This window comes from Pantherophis guttatus, chromosome 1 (assembly GCF_059756535.1).
Source record: "Pantherophis guttatus breed Tessera chromosome 1, ASM5975653v1, whole genome shotgun sequence".
Classification (NCBI taxonomy): domain Eukaryota; kingdom Metazoa; phylum Chordata; class Lepidosauria; order Squamata; family Colubridae; genus Pantherophis; species Pantherophis guttatus.
The window spans coordinates 39100631-39121041 of record NC_142063.1 but is presented as its reverse complement, the minus strand read 5'-3'; positions in this window follow the sequence as shown (position 1 = coordinate 39121041).

Sequence of the window (20411 nt, the reverse complement as noted above, 5' to 3'; positions counted from 1 at the left end):
TCCTGCTGGCCTAATTCCATTTGTTAAAGGACTATGTAAATGTAAAAGGAGGATGGAATTTAATCCTTGTGCAGGATTACATTTTAATATATGATCAATCTGCCAATAATCCTGATATATTCAAGTGAATAAACTACGGTTTGAAAAAATACCCCACAAATATCTTTAGGGTAAGTCTCTATTTCATTCCATTCCATGGGGGCCCTTCTGCTGTCTATCTGGAAAATGATGGTATGTTTAAACAATTAATGCCCAATTTTGTCTTAATATTAGGGACTACAGGGTTGTAAAAAGGTGGAAATGGAGTATGTATTAGCTCATGTATTTGGTTTTATTTCTGTATTTAGAAACCAGAATATTATGATAAAGTGAAATATTTACCTTAACTTCAAGGCAGTCAAGAGACTCCGAAGTTGTCATTTCTGTGTTCTCTAATAGGTTGTAATGAATGAAAATACTCATTTGCTCTTAATGAAATTCTCACAGTGTTCTTCAAGCGAGCATTCATTCCCTTTCATTGGATCCTGAAGCATGATGTGGCTATGCTGAACATTTATCCTGGATCAATTTGGGCCTGAGAATTGCATGTTGGGGTTCTAAATTCCAAATGTAGGAAAGTTGCATTTACACTCTCCAGTAAATGCAACTATGCTCAGGGCAATGGAAATACCTGAGGACTAAGGGAAACTACACTGAACCCCATAGTTCTCTTATATTTTGGTCTTGTATCTGTCACCAAGACTAAAAATGGATGCTGATATTGGGAGTGGCACATCTGGAACTAACATTTGGCTGCTGTGAAGGTCATTTCCCTGAAGTAATGATCCTCTGAGATATGGTGAGGGTCAGAGATTTAGAAGTAGATTGTGATGCAGATTTTTTAAAAAGGGGGGCAGGGCTTCAATTGCATGGTTATAGAAACCATCTTGACTTTTATGCAGTGGTGAAATCCAAATCTTTTTACTACTGGTTCTCTGGGCATGGCTTGGTGGGTCTGGCAGGGGAAGGATACTGCAAAATCCCCATTCCCTCCCCACTCTTGGGGGAAGGATATTGCAAAATAAAATTCCCCAAATCTTTACCCTTAAACTGTCTACTGTTGACCTCACCCCATTCCTAAGAGGTCTGTAAAGGGCGTGCATAAGTGCACCAGCGTACCTACCGTCCCTGTCCTAATATTCCTTCATACTTACTCTTTTCATGTATTCAAATTATGTTTATACTTTTACCTGTTATCTTATATATGCTTGACAAAATAAATAAATAAATAAATAAAATCTCCATTCCCACTCCACTCTGGGGCCAGCCAGAGGTGGTATTTGCCGGTTCTCCGAACTGCTCAAAATTTCTGCTACTAATTCTCCAGAACCTGTCAGAACCTGCTGGATTTCACCCCTGCTTTTATGCCCCCCTCTGTTGCAAAGAACATGTCTTGTGGCATCTGGAACCTTAAAGACAAATATGTATCTTTGTTCTATCAAAAGTCCTTGGCAGTCAAAATTATGAAATATATTAGTAGTTACTGCTTAGGCAAGGAGACCTGGTCCTCTCAGAGTCTACAGTGGTGGCAGCAGCAGCAACTGCCATTTTCTTTAAAAGCCCCTGTACTCTAGTGATTAAGAATAGACATCGCAGAGTATGTATGATATCTGTTGGAAAACTATGCCTTTTTGCCCCGGCTAATAATTTTTGTTGCAGAAGTATTGTTAGTAGGAGAGATACATAAATTATTATATTTATTTTATATTTGTAACATTAACATATGTTAAGAAAACTATACAGCTGTGCTTGGGGACAATTAGTCCAGTAATTGTTTTTGCCTTCTGTATTTGGTTTGACTTTCATCTTTTTCTCTGTGTCTGCACAACCAGATTGTGAGAGAATTGTCTTTCTCTTTTAATTACTGTATTGGTGTTGCCTGTTGCCAAATTCCAGGCAAGATCTTCAGGTGAACTTTCCTCAGCTTTTTCTCTCACAAAGATTTACTGTTCAGTTCAAAATGCCACTTACTTCTATTGTAGTTCTTGTGGTCACAGAGGAGATCCCCATTTCTATTTGGCAAACATGATCTTTAAACTTAGCCTTATGCTTGTTTGGCTTTTCAATTGCAGTGAGAAATGGGGACACACAAGAGGGCTGGTTCTCTATTGTAGTATATATATCTGCTGAATTCCTATTTCATTCTTTCACTCTCACTATATTTAGCACATTTCTGCTTGTCACTATATAGGTGCAAATAACAGCTTTTATGTGCTCAAGAGTTTGACTGATAAAATATATTTTGCTTTCTAAAACTGTACCATGATGGGTGCTCTCTCCCCCAGGTGAATAAATTAAATAAATTAAAATAAATAAAATTGTTTTTTGAACATAAGGCAGAAAAAACATAAAATTCTCTGCTTGGGAATGACTAATTAAAATAACTAAAAATGTGTGACTCTTTCAATCATTTGCCTGAGGAAACTTCTTCACGATGTTTCTGCCTCAGAGCAAAGCCTGGCAGATATGGGAAGACTGTAATTCTCAAAATTCTCAAGTTATTAAATCGGAATTTCGGTATGCATCTGGGGCTTCATGCAAAGTGAGAATAAGTGCACAATTATTTTATTCATTACTAGAATTTTATTACTGAGGGGAAAGGATTTGGAGTTTCTGCTTTTTGAATCAAACCTACTTTGCCATTCTTCTCAAGCAGAGGTATCCTTAGGATGTAGTCCAAAAAAAAGTCAAGATAGTGACTACAACTAGGATCAAAGCTCTGCCTATTTGTTATGTGACACACATAAGAAAACAGGTTAAGCTTCAATTGCACTTCTATGGCCACCATCTTAATTTTTTCAACCATATCCTACAGATAACCCCATCTCACCTGATACCTGAGGACTTCAACTGAGGACCAAGAAAAGCAGCCTGCTGCATTAGACAGCCTTAATGATTTTACTGCGGAGATTGCTACATTAATAAAAATGCTGCTATTTATTTCTCAAATGGCTATTCATAGCATACAATCCATCAGCTGAAGCCATCTTTTGGGTTTGCATTTGATTTTTCACTCACAACCCTCTGCTGGATCAAAGTCTTGTCACTGGCTTTTATTTATTAAGATGTATTGAGATTTTGTAGGTTTCTGACTAATGCTCAACTGCATACCAGCTGTTTAACTGAATGATAAAATTTGCTATAAGCTCAAACGCCAGTGCTGTACAGTTATTATTGCTTTATATTATAGTGTGTCATTCTTCTTTCCTGAAGTTTTTATGAATAAGCCTTGTTTTCAGTTTCAGTTATAACCCTCAATTTATTAAGGCCCAGGAGAAGATGTTTGACTATTATGTACAATCACTGATTTATTCCCTTACAAAAAATTTTTTTCTATCAATGTCATCTTTCACATCCTGTTTCCCAGTTTGTGCACAAGAAATATTTTTTTGGAATTATCTACCATTTATATGCTAATGAACTAAAGCTTGATCTAGCCTAGAAAGAGTTTTGTACAGTTTTATAAGCCTGAAGATTATGGTTCAATCCCTTCTGGAGCCTATGAAATAAAATCCAAAGTTTCTGGGTTTTCCACCGGCAACTGTTGGGAAGTGTAGGAAAAGATATATTCTGGGTTATACTGTATTAACCTGTGACATCATCTGCTATGGTTCTCATCAGACACTCAGAAACTGCAATTGGTACAAAGTACAGCAACATAATTGGTGATATATCAATCCCGTCAATATAGGGTGATACCAAATGTGAAGTTCTAACATTGTCTATTAGTAGATTTCAAGGACCAATTCAAGCTGTTGGTCATCACCTTTAAAACTTTATATGATGCAACACTGGGATACTTCAGATAAAACCTCATCAAAATAAAATCTACCATTTAATTTAATTTAATTTAATTTAATATTTAAATTTATATACCGCCCTTCTCCTGGAGGACTCAGGGCGGTGAACAGCCAGAAGTAAAAAACATCAAATACAAAATTTAAAAACAATCTAAAAATAAATTAAACATTTTGGCCTGACAGTTAAAATCCCCCATTAAAAATCCAAATTAAAATACACAATTGGAGAGATTAGGCCAGCCCGACTTGATGAAATAAAAAGGTTTTGAGGGCCCGACAGAAAGTACGTAAGTCCGGAATTGTCCATATATCCGGGGGGAGCTCGTTCCAGAGGGCAGGTGCTCCCACAGAGAAAGCCAGTTGGCATTGTTTGGCCGATGGCATCCGGAGGAGCCCCTCTCTGTGGGAGCGTACTGGTCGGTGGGAGGCTCTCGGTGGCAGAAGGCGGTCCCGTAAATATCCAGGCCCTAAGCCATGGAGCGCTCTAAAGGTGGTCACCAACACCTTGAATCGCACTTGGAGGACCACCGGGAGCCAGTGCAGCTCACGCAGGAGAGGTGTTACATAGGAGCGCCATGACGCTCCCATAATCACCCGCGCAGCCACATTCTGGACCAGTTGGAACCTCTGGGTGTTCTTCAAGGGGAGCCCCATGTAGAGAGCATTGCAGTAGTCCAGGCGGGAAGTGACGAGGGCATGAGTGACCGTGCGTAAGGAGTCCTGGTCCAAAAAGGAACGCAACTGGCGAATCAGGTGAATCTGATAAAAAGCCCCCCTGGCCACAGCCGTCACCTGCTCTTCTAAAGACAGCCGTGCATCCAGGAGGACACCCAAGTTGCGAGCCCTCTCTGTGGGGGCCAACGACTCGCCCCCAATAGTCAGAGATGGCACCAACTGACTATATCGGGACGCCGGAAGCCACAGCCACTCGGTCTTGGATGGGTTGAGCTTGAGCCTGTTTCTCCCCATCCAGATCTGTACGGCCTCCAGACACGGGGACATCACATCAAGGGCATCATTGGGATGGTCCGGGGTGGAGATGTACAGCTGAGTGTCATCAGCGTACTGATGGTACTTCACCCCGAAACCACGGATGATCTCACCCAGCGGCTTCACATAAATGTTGAACAGAAGGGGCAAGAGGACCGACCCCTGTGGCACCCCACATACAAGGCACCTCGGGATCGACCTCTGGCCCCTCGTCAACACAAACTGCGACTGGTCAGAGAGGAAGGAGGAGAACACTGCAACACAGTGCCCCCCTCCCCTAATCCCTCCAACCAGTGCAGCATGATACCATGGTCAATGGTATCAAAAGCCGCTGAGAGATCTAACAGGACCAGGACAGAGGAACAGCCCCTGTCCCGAGCCCTCTAGAGATCATCAACCAATGCGACCAATGCTGTTTCTGTGCTGTGCCTAGGCCTGAAGCCCGACTGGAATGGATCAAAATAGACCCCTTCATCCAGGTACTGGGGAAACTGTCGCGCCACCACACTCTCAGCAACCTTCACCAGAAAGCGAAGGTTGGAGACTGGACAATAATTTACTAAAACAGCTGGGTCCAGGGAGGGCTTCTTGAGGAAGGGCCTCACCACTGCCTCTTTCAAGGTGGCGGGAAAGTAGCCATCTCTCAAAGAAGCGTTAACAACCCCCTGGAGCCAGCCTCGTGTAACCTCCCAGGAAGCCAGTACCAACCAGGAGGACACGGGTCCAATAAACAAGTGGCCGCGCTAAGTCTACCCAGAATCCTGTCCATGTCTTCAGGGGTCACTGGGTCAAACTCCTCCCAGATAACACTCTCAAGACCTGTTTCCGTCACCCCGCCTGTATCTACCCAATCAGAGTCCAGGCCTTCCTGAATTTGAGCAACTTTGTCATGCAGATACTGCACAAAATCCTCAGCCCTGCCCTCCAAGGGGTCCTCCCGCAACTGCTCTCTAGGCATCTTTTCCAGCGCTTCATCTCCCTCAGCTCCTTGGAGAACCAGGGAGCTAAGTGAGATCGGTGGCGGGTCAGAGGCCGCAAAGGCACAACACGGTCCAAAGCTCCAGCAGCTGCCCTATCCCAGGCGGCCACCAGGTCTTCAGCCGGGTCGTGAGCCAGAGCCTCAGGGAAAGGCCCAAGCTCTGTCTGGAACTTATCAGGATCCATCAGGCGCCTGGGGTGGAACCACCTAGTCAGTTCCGCCTCCCTGCGGCGGGGTGTAGTGGTTTGAAGGTCAAGTTGAAGGAGAGAATAGTCAGACCATGACAAGGGTTTAATCACTACATCCCCTATATCTAAACCATTCACCACTGGCCAGAGATGAAAACCAAGTCCAGAGTGTGTCCCCCTATGTGTGTAGGGCCATGAACTAACTGGGTCAGGTCCATGGCCTTGGAAGTCATGAACTCCCAAGCCGTCTCAGATGTTTCACAGACGGATGGCAGGTTGAAATCCCCCATAACCATAAGTCTGGGGGTATCAACCGCCATCCTGGCTATCACATTGAGGAGTTCAGGCAGGACTGCCACCACGTGGCAGGGAGCCAGGTACGTGATCAGCAGGCCCACCTGCACCCCATGACCCCACTTCACAAAGAGGGACTCACATCCGGTTATCTGAGGCACAGTGGCCTCCTTCGGACCAAGACCTTCCTTTATAACAACCGCTACCCCCCCCCGCCCCGCCCCTGAACCCTCGGCTTTAGAGCAGTCCTATTGAAGGTCTCCCCTCCTTGTGAGTACACTGGGGATAGACCAGGAAACAAATCTTCTCACTGGTTGCCTGCATCTTATGGAATATTGTTTCCTTGGAAATAGAGTGATTCTTAATTCTCTATGCATTTTGTAAGCAAGCTAAAGCGATATTATCTTGCTATACTTTAGCTGATTCTGGGCATCACTTACAGTACGTATTTTGTTTACTGCCATGTTTTTTAAAATTGTTTTGAACTAAGTTATTCACTGCCCAAAGTCTATGTGAATTGGGACAAGCTATAAATATTAATGTATGAATGAATAATGAATAAAGTTGCCTAGCCCTAAATTAGCCACTGGGGTGTAACCTCTGACTCATCTCCTTGGCATTAATTAGCCAACATTCCCACTTTTCAAATAATAATGAAATTATTTATAACTAATTTGCTGCAATGTATGTGTATGAGCTTGAGACAATTTCTTTCTGCGTTTGTCTCTTTATGTTTTATGGTGAAATAAAACACCATTTATATGTTATTTTTTTAATTATGTACATTTGCTTTTTGCTTAAGGAAAGAAGCTAAAAAACTATGGCTGAAGGGATTTTGCATTGCTGTTATTCGTAAATCAGCTTCAGGTATATGTTTATCTTCTTAGCATTCAGGTCAGAAAGGGCACCCATAAGGAACTTGATTCTATTCTGGGTGTTGTCTTAGACAATTTTTGATATAGTCCCTGAACTTGGAAATAGGAATGCTATACAAACAACCTCTTACCTCTAATGGCACCCATTGAGTGACTTTCCCTGGGAAGCATAACTTGCCAGCCATTAACCAAAATATGTTTATCAAAAATACATCTATATTTCAATGGGTAAGAGATTTTTTTAAAGTGCTGCTGTCTGATTGTAGCAAATTATGCATGTCAATCAGTGCTTAAAGAGCGGTATCAGTGGTTGTTACTAGATATAATTCAAAGTGTTTCTTCTTTAAAACGATGGGCTTTACATTTACTGAACATTGTTCTGTGCGATCCGTAGTCAAATACTAACTATCTGGTGATGCCTGTTTTTGTGAATTGCCCAGAGTTATTCACTTAAGATAGGCAACCAAGCAAAATTTATAAATAAATAATCAAAAAGAAAAGAAGATCAGCAGTATACAATGGCTGTAATTCCTATCCCTCAGAAGGAGTTCCCCTGAAGGAGTTCCCCTTCTGTGCATTCACTGAGAGCGGAACTCCTTCAGCTGGCAGCTCTTTCAGCCAACCCCTGGAGGTGACAGGGAGCTAAAATCCAAACAGAGAGTCAGTAAAATAAGGTAAGGGGTGTGGGATGCCTCAGGTAGATGGGGGTGGTTCTGGGAGGCCCGGTGCAGGCCACACACAAGCTTTTCTTTGTTCAGGAGTTGAAAATCCTGCTTGGGTATTGGCACAGAAGATTGTCAGTTCCTGAGCAGAGCTTCCCAAGGTCTCCCACTTGCTTAATGATCTCAGTTGGAGTGCTGGGATTGTGAACATTGAGTGAAGCAGTCAGATGACATCCCACTTAACAACTGGTTTGCTCAATGATCAATAATCCAATCTCAGTTGTGGTCCTAACTTGAGGATTACCGGTACCAGGGGTGGGTTCTACTTAACTTTACTACCGGTTCGCAACGGGAGCGCGCACATGCACAGATCATCCATTATGATGTCCGGGCGGGTGGGTGGAGCCTCCCGCCGCTTTTACTACCAGTTCATAAGAACTGGACAGAACCGGGAGCAACCCACCACTGACTGGTACCCTATTCCCACTGCATTCAATTCAGCTCACTTTCATATACAACAATTTACACATTATTTGACATTCATTCTTTATAACAGACCATATACTATCCATTACCAGTATGCCCATGTGTTACCACTGCTACACAATCTGCTTTGTCTGTCAGTTGTAATTCAACGTGCTGGTTGTTATCTATGAAATTCATTTGTAGCATAGGGCCTTCATAACTGAGAGTCTGCCTATTTCCAACTGTTTATGTTTACCCGGTACATTCCAAGCAGAGTTTGTATGCTTTAAGGCCCTTCTGCTAAATATTAGGGTTGCCAGGTGTCCACTATTTGAGCGGACGGTCTGCTTTTTTCACATTATGTTCACTATTTTTTTTCACAAAATAGTGGACATTTTTTATTCAAAAGCTTTATGATGAAATGGTACGTAAGTTTTACGAGTCAGAATTCCATGAAGTTTTGCGCCATGTTCCAACACGTTGGTTAAGTTTGTTTAAAGCGGTCGAAAGACTTCTTTTAAACTAGATACCTCTAAAATCATATTTTATTTCTCTTGGATCTGATGAGTGCCATAAGGTTATCTGGAACCTTATTTCAGATCAGGAAAATGAACTCGCAAAGGACGATGAACCAACAATTTCAGAATTGTATTTATATTTCACGCACTTCTTCATGTCAATAATGCAAGACACCCTACTGAAGCTGGAAAGCAAGAAAATTCTTGCATGCAAAAAAAAATACGATGAGCAGTTTTTTGGAATGAAAGTTTTATTTGCCTTACGTAAAAAACATTTGCCTGAGAATGCCGTGCAAAAGTTCAAGAAAGAAGCCATCAACGTATATCAAAGAGCCATTGCGTACCTAGAAAAGTGGTATAATTTCACCGATTCAGTATATATGAGACGCTAAATTGTTTCAATCTAATTGATCACAATAATCCTCCAACTTTAGAAGAAATGACGAACATCTGGTTATTATCACCATGGCGAGAAGAACTTCCACCCAACACTCTCTTCGATGAAATTTCTGCCTTAGAAGAAGTTTATGTTCATCTGCAGGGCGATTCATCCCTTGATAAGTGGACGTACTTTTTCAAGAAAGAGCCAGCTCTGAGTTTACTGAAACTGTTCCAGTATTGTGCATCAATTCCGGTATCAAATGCAAAAGTTGAACGAATTTTCAGCGTCATGGGAAATTTGTGGACTGATGAACGTAACCGACTGCTTGTACAATCAATTCGAAGTGAACTTTGTATATTTTTTAATATTTCTCAACGTTGTACTGAAATTAAAGAATTATTCCTTAAACAGAAAGAATTGATCAAAGCTGCGCAGTCAAATAAAAAATACACACGACAGCAAAGTAAAATGTAATTTAATATTTTACATATTATTATAATATATTTGATGTTTTGAATTTTAAGTAAAGTTTTGAAGTGATTATTTTAATACGTGTTAAAATGTTTGTAAGAAAATATATAATTTAATTGTAATTTTTTTTTTATTTTTTTACTACTTAACACCCCCCCCCCCCGGCTTGTCCGCTATTTTTTGGAAGCAGACCTGGCAACCCTAAATGTTGTCATCTTATGGGATCAAGAAAGTGTGTCTTCTCTGTTGCATAATTAAATTCTATTCACTGTATCATCTTCCTTCCTTCCTTCCTTCCTTCCTTCCTTCCTTCCTTCCTTCCTTCCTTCCTTCCTTCCTTCCTTCTTTCCTTCCTAATTGCTGCCTATGTACTTCTGCATTCACAACACTGAACTTTTCCAATTTTTCTCACTGTCACTGTCTGAACATTTTCAGTCAGAATTTACCCAAAACCTTCTGAGGCACAGTTAATCAACACATACACCTTAGTGAATTTTTTATATTCCCTCTTACTATGTACACGGAAACAGCAACATCATTCGTCTAATCATCAGGCACCGATGCAATCTTCCCACACATATTAAATAAGTCAAACAGCCACTCCATAAACAAAATGGATCATTTCTGCCTGTCACATTATTATGTTTCTACCAGCCCTTTAACTCCTATCTGTCCAATTTCTTCAGTTCTATCATCCACACTTGCAACTTCACTATATTTAATATTCTCACAGCACTTATTACTTCTTTTTCGTCCATTTTACTTGGACTCTTACAAAACTCACTTCAATTCCACTTTTTTGACATCACCATTGTTTCCATATGAATCTCTAAAATATTCCTTTCCACAAATATTCCTCATTTCAAATCAGTCTGAAATTATTTCATCACTTTTATTTTTTACTAGCTGATAACCTGGCGTTGCCCAGTATTTATTTATCCCAATCCTGTGTTAGACAAGAAAAGGAATGAAAAGGCGATGGCAAGAGCAACTTCTCCCTGAGCCCTGATTTCGGTGAGAATTAAATTAATTGAAAATGTTTTCCTTGTACCCCCAGAAGCATCAAGTAAAATGATACCACCTTGTTGTTTTGCTAGCTGATCCATGATCATTTGGTATGCTTTTTTAAAATCTTGATTTAGAAGTGGCTTCTTGTCTGTGATATATACATTAAGCTGTTTGACATTGTATTTCTTTTCTCATATGTAATCTTTGTGAAGTACGTTGTATCAGTCTCATAGTGGTGCAGACAGGCCGAGTTGCAGTAATGTTTTATTGATCATGGCCATACATTTGTCCTCAAGAATAAACAAAGCCTTGTTGAAAATGTCTGGACCAAACGTAATTTCTAATGTTGGATTTTCTCACTTACCAGAGGGAGCCCCCTTGTGGAGTACTGTGAAGCCATTACCATGGCAACTCCACTGTGCTGTACAGTAGAAGCCATTTTAAGGCAGTACAGTAGAAGCTATTTTAAGCCACAACAGGCTGTATCTTAACAGAACACACACCCCCAAGGAGTGTTAAGGGTGTCTTGCCCCCACAGTATTTTTTTCTAGAGAGTAAGTCATCTGTGTATCAAGTTTGGTTGAAATTGCTTAAGGTGTCCAGAACACACACACACACACACACACACACACACACACACACAGAGAGAGAGAGAGAGAGAGAGAGAGAGCCATTTATATATATAGATAGATAGATTCAGTTCCATCGAGTACAAGTTTCTTGTTTGCCTGTTTTACCTATATGCCAAACAGCTTTTTATTTCTATCAAAATTGCTCTACATATTTTATTAATCTTTGCCCTTTTAGACTGTTTTCTTTGTAGATGTCTCTTTCTCTAAATGCGCACTGTATGGTATTTTTATCATTCTCATTTTTGCATGAATTATTCTTCTACATGAATTTTTTTTCCCCACCTATAGCCTTTTTTACTTAATTTCACCACATTTTCCACACTTCTCAGCATATTCCAAGCAGCTTTAACATTCCAATAGGAGAGAACATCTGTACCTCAGAATTGAATTGCAGAGTTCTTGGGGCTCTCTGAGATTAGCTGTTTGTTTGCAGACATTTCATTACCCAACTAGGTGACATTATCAGTTCTACCTGTTCTCCAATTCCATATGTCCAGTCTGTTTTTGAACTCTAAGGAGCAATGCCAGATTCCAAGGGCTTCTCATACAATATCACCTCCTCCAATCCCAAACATCCAATACTCAGTTAACACTCAGTAGACTCCTAGACTCATTTGCCAACAAAGAGAGCTTTAAAAAATAATCATTTACATGTACACTTAAAGGCCAATTTCCATGTCTTTTCCACACTATGGCCCATTTTTATTTGGTCCACAGATGGCAAACTCCAAGGAGATAAGCCAGTGGTGAAATCCAAATTTTTTTACTACCAGTTCTGTGGGCGTGGCTTGATGAGTGTGGCAGGGGAAGGATACTGCAAAATCTTGGTGCCAGTCAGAGGTGGTATTTGCCGGATCTCCAAACTACTCAAGATTTCCACTACCGGTTCTCCGAACTGCTCAAAATTTCCACTACTGGTTCTCCAGAACCTGTCAGAACCTGCTGGATTTCACCCCTGAGATAAGCCTATGCTGTCTCTTCCCTAGAGAGGAAACAGTCATTCTCCTGCCATCCAGGCCAGAAACAAATTGTTTTGAATGTCATAATCCACATACAATAGTTTGGGATCCATCCAGCAAACAAATGTTGTAGATGTCATAAAATCTAGGTTCTTCCACAACAAGTAATCCAATTGGCTAGAAATAATCTTCTCTCCATTTGACTGTGAGTGTGAGATGTTTTACTTCTTCCATCAGTACAGTTGCAGGGCTCAGGTCAGAATTTGGCTTGTTGTCTAGTCTGATTTTGTTCCTGCTACCCATACTCCACAAAATCAGAGCACTACAGCTCTCCCCTTTCAGCCCTCCCAATATGCCAGATCAGCTGTCACTTCTATTTAGATTAAGCCGTAGAATTGTCACCAGTTCCACACATACCACAGACCATGATTTCTAAATCTGATAGGTGCTTGCCAAAGCTTCTTGCCAGCACCACTATCCAAGCCACAGGCTCTTCATAGTCAGCAATCACTGATGATTATCATCCAGCAATAGGCTACCAAACTAGCTCTAGAACATAAAAACATAAAAGCATAAGCAGTGCCTCCTGGATCAGATCCCTGGTCCATCTAGTTCAGCTGTTCTCATACTAGCCAACCAAGTGCACAAGGAAGCTCACTAGACTCCCAGCAGATGGTCTTCAGAGGCAGTCACATGCCCATCAAGGCTAATTGCCATTGATCCCCAGGATTTTAATGACTCACTCCAACCCATTTTGAAGCCAACCAAGCTGATAGAGAATGCTGATAGCTGAGATTTCAGTTTCTCCACTATATACTGTGGCAGTAAATTCCAAAGTTCAATTATGCATTGTATAAAAATGCTTTAGTCTGCCTTGACTCTTCCTAGATTCCATTTCATTGGGTGATCTCTGATTCTAGTATCTAGGGGAGAGAAAATAGCTTCCCCTTGTTTACTTTATCAACACCATATATCTCAATCATGCCCCCTCTTATTTGCCTTCTCTCTAGACTAAAAAGCACCAAATATCATAGTTTCCACTTAGAGAAGCTGTTCCAGTCCTTGATCATCTTAGTTATCCTCTCTGAACCTTCTCTAACTCCACTATATTCTTTTTGGACAATGGCTTATTCCAGTTTCATACTTAATTAATTGACACTTTGCTTTGGGGATATTACTCAGGATTCCATCTATTACTTTAGTCACATTTTGGCTCTCACACCTATTGTAGTCAACAAACCTGACCTCTATTAGTCTCTCTTAACCCAAATATTTGAAATAGATCTTTATCTATTTCTTTATCTAAGCATATCAGTTTTGTTCTTTTGAGTTGCCCATGGCAAAACCATTTTCCTTCCTCTCTTACCTCATTTTCACTCACTTATCCATGTCACTTAACAGAATAACATGATCTTTGGATCATATGTATAAATTTTGCAACATTTTCCAAAACTCGCCCTTGGTTCTTTCATTATAAGCATATTGGAGTACCCCGTTTTCCCCAAAATAAGACATCCCCTGTTAATAAGCCCAGTCGGGCTTTTGAGCGCATGGCAATAAGCTTAAGTGCTTATTTCAGGGTTCAAAAAAATATAAGACAGGGTCTTACTTTCGAGGAAACACGGTATTAACACAAAAGTATTACCAAACTACCAATTTGTGTTTTCATACAAATCCTAACAATCTCGATGAATTCCATTCATGCTTTCTAACATACATTGCAGCCCTTTAATTTATAATTGCATCAAGACTTTACTTCCATATTCATTGTCTATATTCCAGAAGAGAACACATTCATTTAGATGCTATTAAATTCTTCTCTTTTAGTTTCAGGAGTACACAATGTATCTATTTTTCTTCATTTTTTCCCCCTCTTCCATTAATTAATGACCTTTACTGAATCTTTCTTGTGAGCTCCAACTCTTTTTGCTTTTAGCAAGAAAAATGCTATTATGTAAATATGTTTCACTTTCTTCTCAGTTCCTTCTTCTGCACTGTCTTCCCTTCTCTGATGATCATCATCACCGTCATCCAATTTCCAAATTTTAATAAAATTATTTTTATTCACTGATGTCTTCAGGAAGTTTAATTGCAAAAGCTACCAATTTGACACTATTATTAGTAATTATTAGATAATGGATCTTTTAGAGTTGGAATGAGCATAATAGCATAATGAATAGTAGCTCTATAAAATGTTAACATTTTACAAACAGTGAATGAAATTCAATTAATGAAAGCTAATGATAATTCCTAAACCAATGTCAGAGAAGGAAACTGATAGCTCTAATCTACAACTCCACTTGCTTTGGAAAAGTTCTATTAGCTTTAACAGGACTACTTTGGAATTAATAAATTAAATTTACAGCGCAACATTCTATTTTTCTGCCTGCCTTCACAAGCAAATAGTTTCCTAGAGATGAGACATTCTGATAATTGCACCTCTCTAATTGTATGCATTTATTCATATTTTTTCTTCATTCCCCTTTTATATTTGGTGGTATGATGTGCTGCAATTACTTATGGCTTTGCTTCATGTTTGCACATTGTACCAGTGTAATATAATAGCCTGGGTATTAAATGTTGCCATCAAAAGCAAGGGTCTCCAACCTTGGCAACTTTACGACTTGTGGACTTCAACTCCCAGAATTCCTCAGTCAGCATGCGCTAAAGTTGCCAAGGTTGGAGACCCCTCTCAAAAGCGACTTTTGAAGTATGCCTTCTCTGTTCTCTGGGACCCCCACTCTGTAATAGCATCTCCCCAGAGATAAGGACAGCACCTGTTTCCTAGAGTTCAAGAAAATTGTTAAAACCTGGCTTTGTTTCCAAGTCAGGAGTTGATGTATTACTGTGTAGTTGTAATTGTAACTATGAAGGGAAAGTTTTGTTTGATTTGCCTTGTTTGATCATTTTCAACTGGATTGTTGGTTTGATGTTTTATCTGCTTTTATACATTTTCAACTTTTTTATGCCACTCAGAGTTGGACAGCTAATAAATTTGAATAAATAAATGACAGACAATATAAAGGGATACCCCTGGCTGAACGACTCTGTCCCTGTGATTCTGGAGAGGTGGAAACCTCTGGACACATCCTTCTTTGCTGCTCTTTTTACAGACACATTCAAACAAAATTTACTTTCACGACAGTTAATAGGTTTCCTGACCATTCCAATCTTCAGCGGTTGCTTAAAGCCAAATGGATCATAGTCATAGCGCAGGTAGCTAGATTCTGTGCAGCAGCACTAAAAATTCCCCAGACCTTGATGAATAATCCATTATAACCATTTTATATAATTCATGTTCCAAATCTTATGATATTATCACCCTGTTGTATTTTAGTATCTAATAACTATAGGCCATCACAATAGTACATCATAGCTTAGGCCATGCTCTTGTTTACGTACAACCAATAGATAGACTGCCAAATTATGATTTCAATATTGATTTTATTTGTTATTATTTTATTCTAGAACTTTTAACTAGATACTCTTTGAACATTTTAAATTGTGCTGGTCCTTGATTGTAATAAAATATTAAATTTGATTTGATATGAATAAATGAATATTAGACTAAGAATGAGGTTGTTTCAGCCATGTCCACCAAGTCAGCCATGGAAACACTTTGGACAAGTTGCTTGTTCTCACCCAAACATTATTCATAGGGTTAGTTTTCTGAGGATAAAACAAAGGCAGATCCCCAGTAAGGTAGCCTGAGCACCTAGGAAAGAGAGGATAAAGGGAGAGGAACAATCCTCTGTAAATAATGCTGTGTTTAATGGAGACTTCCAAAATTTATTGGAACTCTACTTACTGCTGGTTGAGGATGGTGGCATTTGAACAAAAAATTCTTGTGAGAATGAAGTCAGGGTAGGTCGATAATAGTTAATAACAGTAACTGTGAGAGGGATCTTGGAATCTTAGTGGCCAACCAATTAAATATGAGTCAACAGTGTGCGACAGCAGCAAAAAAGCCAACACAAGTTGCATTAACAGAGGGATAAAATCAAAATCAAGTGAGGTACTAATACCATTCTATAAAGCCTTAGTAAGACTACACCTAGAATATTGCATCCAGTTTTGTTCACCACACTATAAAAAAAGATGTTGAGACTCTAGAAAGAGTGCAGAGAAGAGCAACCAAGATGATTAAGGGACTGGAGGCTAAAATATACGATGGTTGGAGGAACTGGGCAGGGCTAGTCTAGTGAAGAGAAGAACAAGGGGAGACATGATAGCAGTGCTCCAATGTTTGAGGGGCTGTCACAGAGAGGGTGGGGTCAAGCTATTTTCTAAAGCACCTGAAGGCCAGACAAGGAATAATGGATGGAAACTGAGCAAGGATAGATTCAACCTGGAAATAAGGAGATATTTTCTGACAGTGAGAGCAATCAACCAATGGAACAACTTGTCTTCAGAAGTTGTGAGAGCTTCATCACTGGAAGTTTTCAAGAAGAGACTGGACTGCCATCTATGAGAAATGATGTAGGGTCTGCTTGGGCAGAGGGTTGGACTAGATGAGCCACAACTCTGTTAATCTGTAATCTGATTTTAAAGGGTCACATATTGTAGACTTGAAGTTATACTGAGATTACATTTTCATATGCCCTACTCTTTTTGCATAGCATTAAAAAAAATATGAGATACTGCTTTGGGGGAAGGGCTATGGTTCAGATCATGCTCCAGCAGCAATATACGAAAGACAGATATTGTGCCTAAACCAAAAGGGAAGAACTCTCTTAACCCCACAATCATCTCACAGTCCTGCAGAGTTTCCTTAAATTACAAAGTGTCGTATGATAAGAAGCGTCCAAAGTTCATAAGGAGACTGAGGAGACAAAGTAGAACCAAGAGGCTGCAAAATGAAGACGTTCCTTTCCTCCTTTGTTTTGCTAGAGGTTTTTGGTAAGTAAAGAAAGTACGATCTAAGATTGGGGGGATGCAGATCAAATCATTTTCTATGTAGCATAAGTGTTGTGCAAAAGAATCAAGAATTTGATCATTTGTGATTTATTTGTAATTCAGTCAGAAAAAGGTAATTTCCATGTAGGTAAGTTTTGGGGTGATTTGCAGAGCCAGCATACTCATAGAAATTCTGCAGCTTGGAGTTTTCCATTCCTTTCCTTCTATCTAAGCTTCTCCCTCCATCCTGCAGCCCCCCTATGTATAAAGCCTGAAGCTACTACTGTGAGATAACTTCTGTTAAATATGCATTGCTATTTAAGATTCAAAGACCAAGCTCCCTTAATGCAAGAACTGATTAAAGCAGAAGTCACAATTTATTTATAGAAATTAAACACAGCAACAGTACCATAACTGTTGAGAACTGAAAATATTTTACTGCAATTTGCAACATTTTATTATATAAAATACCACAGTAATTACATTAGAAAATAGAGATTGAATGTTTCTCTGGCAGTGTAATGAAAAGAATACTTAGGACTATGCAGTTGATTTCAAAACTATGATCTAATGTTTAATATAATCCTATCAAGTTTTACAACAACATTGTAAAGTAGGCTGGTATTATAATCTTTAAATTACAAATAACTGAGATGAAAAGAAAATATGGTCTACATAAACTGAGATTTCATTTTCCCCACTGTATATTTCCATGATCATATCTGTGATGTTTTGCAAATTTGTATTTTGCTTGCATATTAATTGTAAAATCTTAGAAAAGAAACAAAATTATTGATAGACACTTTTCTAAGAGTTGTTTAGACATATGTATAAAATTTTAATTCATGATAATGATTGTCATGGTGTTTTATTTTGTTTTATTCAGTGAGCATTGCTGTACTATCTTTCTTACTGTAACTTTTCTGTTTGACAAGGAAATTAATACTTTTAATTGCAGATAGGAGTTTACCCTGCTGAATTTCTTTCAAATAAAAAAACCAAACACTATCTCCACAAGAAGTATAGACAACATCTGCTTTATGCAGCCATTTTTTTAACACATTGGAAATCTTTCAATCCCATGATTCTTTCACCTGCATTTAGAAGTGACATAATCCAGTGACATCATTTAAAAGTGACATAATCCAGTGACATTGTAGCGTCCTCTGCCTGTTGCGTCAGCAACCAGGAGTAGCCTCTGATTGACCACCAATTGACAGCTCTTTTGGCAGGAGGTGTAAGCGTTAACCATTGGCTACATTTATTTTTTATTTTATTTTATTTTATTTTTGAATTTGTATACCGCCCTTCTCCCTGAGGACTCAGGGCGGTGAACAGCCAAATAAAAACATCAAATACAAATATTAAAATACAGTTAAAAAATATATATAAATTTGGCCCCATTAGTTAAAACAATAAACCAAACAATTAAAAACACTTAAAAAGAATTAGGCCAGCCCGGCTTGTTGGAAAAGGAAGGTTTTAAGGGCACGGCGGAAGGCACTGAGGTCATGGATTCTCCTTATCTCAGGGGGCAACTGATTCCAGAGGGTGGGAGCCCCCACAGAGAAGGCCCTCCCCCTGGGGGTCACCAGCCTGCATTGTTTGGCTGATGGCACCCCGAGGAGGCCCTCTCTGTGGGAGCGCACGGGTCGATGGGAGGTTGTCGGTGGCAGCAGGCGGTCTCGGAGATAGCTAGGCCCTATGCCATGGAGCGCTTTAAAGGTGATAACCAACACCTTGAAGCGCACCCGGAAGACCACTGGGAGCCAGTGCAGCTCGCGCAGGAGCGGTGTTACATGGGAGCGCCATGCTGCTCCCGTCACTACCCGCGCTGCTGCGGTCTGGACCAGTTGGAGCCTCCGGGTGCTCTTCAAGGGGAGCCCCATGTAGAGAGCGTTACAGTAATCAAGGCGAGAGGTCACGAGGGCATGAGTGACTGTGCACAGGGAATCCCGATCAAGAAAGGGCCGCAACTGGCGGATCAGGTGAACCTGATAAAAGGTCCCCCTGGTTACAGCCATCAGATGTTCCTCCAAGGACAGCTGTGTATCCAGGAGGACTCCCAGATTGCGAGTCCTCTCTGTGGGGGCCAAAGACTCGCCCCCAATAGTCAGTGATGGGGTCAACTGACTATATCGGGATGCCGGGAACCACAGCCACTCAGTCTTGGAAGGGTTGATCTTGAGCCTGTTCCTCCCCATCCAGATCCGTACAGCCTCCAGGCACTGGGACATCACTTCAAGGGCATCATTGGGGTGGCCTGGGGTGGAGATGTACAGCTGAGTATCATCAGCGTACTGATGGTATCTCACCCCAAAGCCACGGATGATCTCGCCCAGCGGCTTCACATAAATGTTGAACAGGAGGGGCGAGAGGACCGACCCCTGAGGCACTCCACATATAAGAGGCCTCGAGGTCGACCTCTGCCCCCCTGTCAACACGAACTGCGACCGGTCGGAGAGAAAGGAGGAGAACCACCGTAACACGGTGCCCCCCATCCCCAACTCTTCCAACCGGTGCAGCATGATACCATGGTCGATGGTATCAAAAGCCGCTGAGAGGTCTAACAGGACCAGAACAGAGGAGCAACCCCTGTCCCGAGCCCTCCAGAGATCATCAACCAACGCGACCAATGCCGTTTCCGTGCTGTGCCCAGGCCTGAAACCAGACTGGAACGGATCCAGATAGGATGTTTCCTCCAGGAATTGCGGAAACTGTCGCGCGACCACACTCTCAACAACCTTCGCCAGAAAGCGAAGGTTGGAGACAGGACGATAGTTGGCCAATATTGCCAGATCCAGGGACGGCTTCTTGAGGAGAGGCCTCACCACCGCCTCTTTCAAGGCCGCGGGGAAGTAACCCTCACTCAATGAAGCGTTGATAACACCCTGGAGCCAGCCTCGTGTAACCTCCCGGGAGGCCAGTACCAACCAGGAGGGAGACGGGTCCAGTAAACATGTGGCCGCACTAAGTCTCCCCAAAATCCTGTCCACATCATCGGGAGTCACAGCATCAAACTCCTCCCAGATAACATTCTCAAGACTATTCCTCGTCACCCTGCCCTGATCTACCCAGTCAGAGTCCAAGTCCCCCCGGATCTGAGCGATTTTGTCATACAGGTATTGTCCGAAATCTTCCGCCCTGCCTTCCAAGGGATCCTCCCGCGCTCCCAGATGGAGCAGGGAGCGGGTTACCCTGAACAGGGCTGCCGGACGATTCCCTGATGACGCAATAGAGGCGGAAAAGTAAT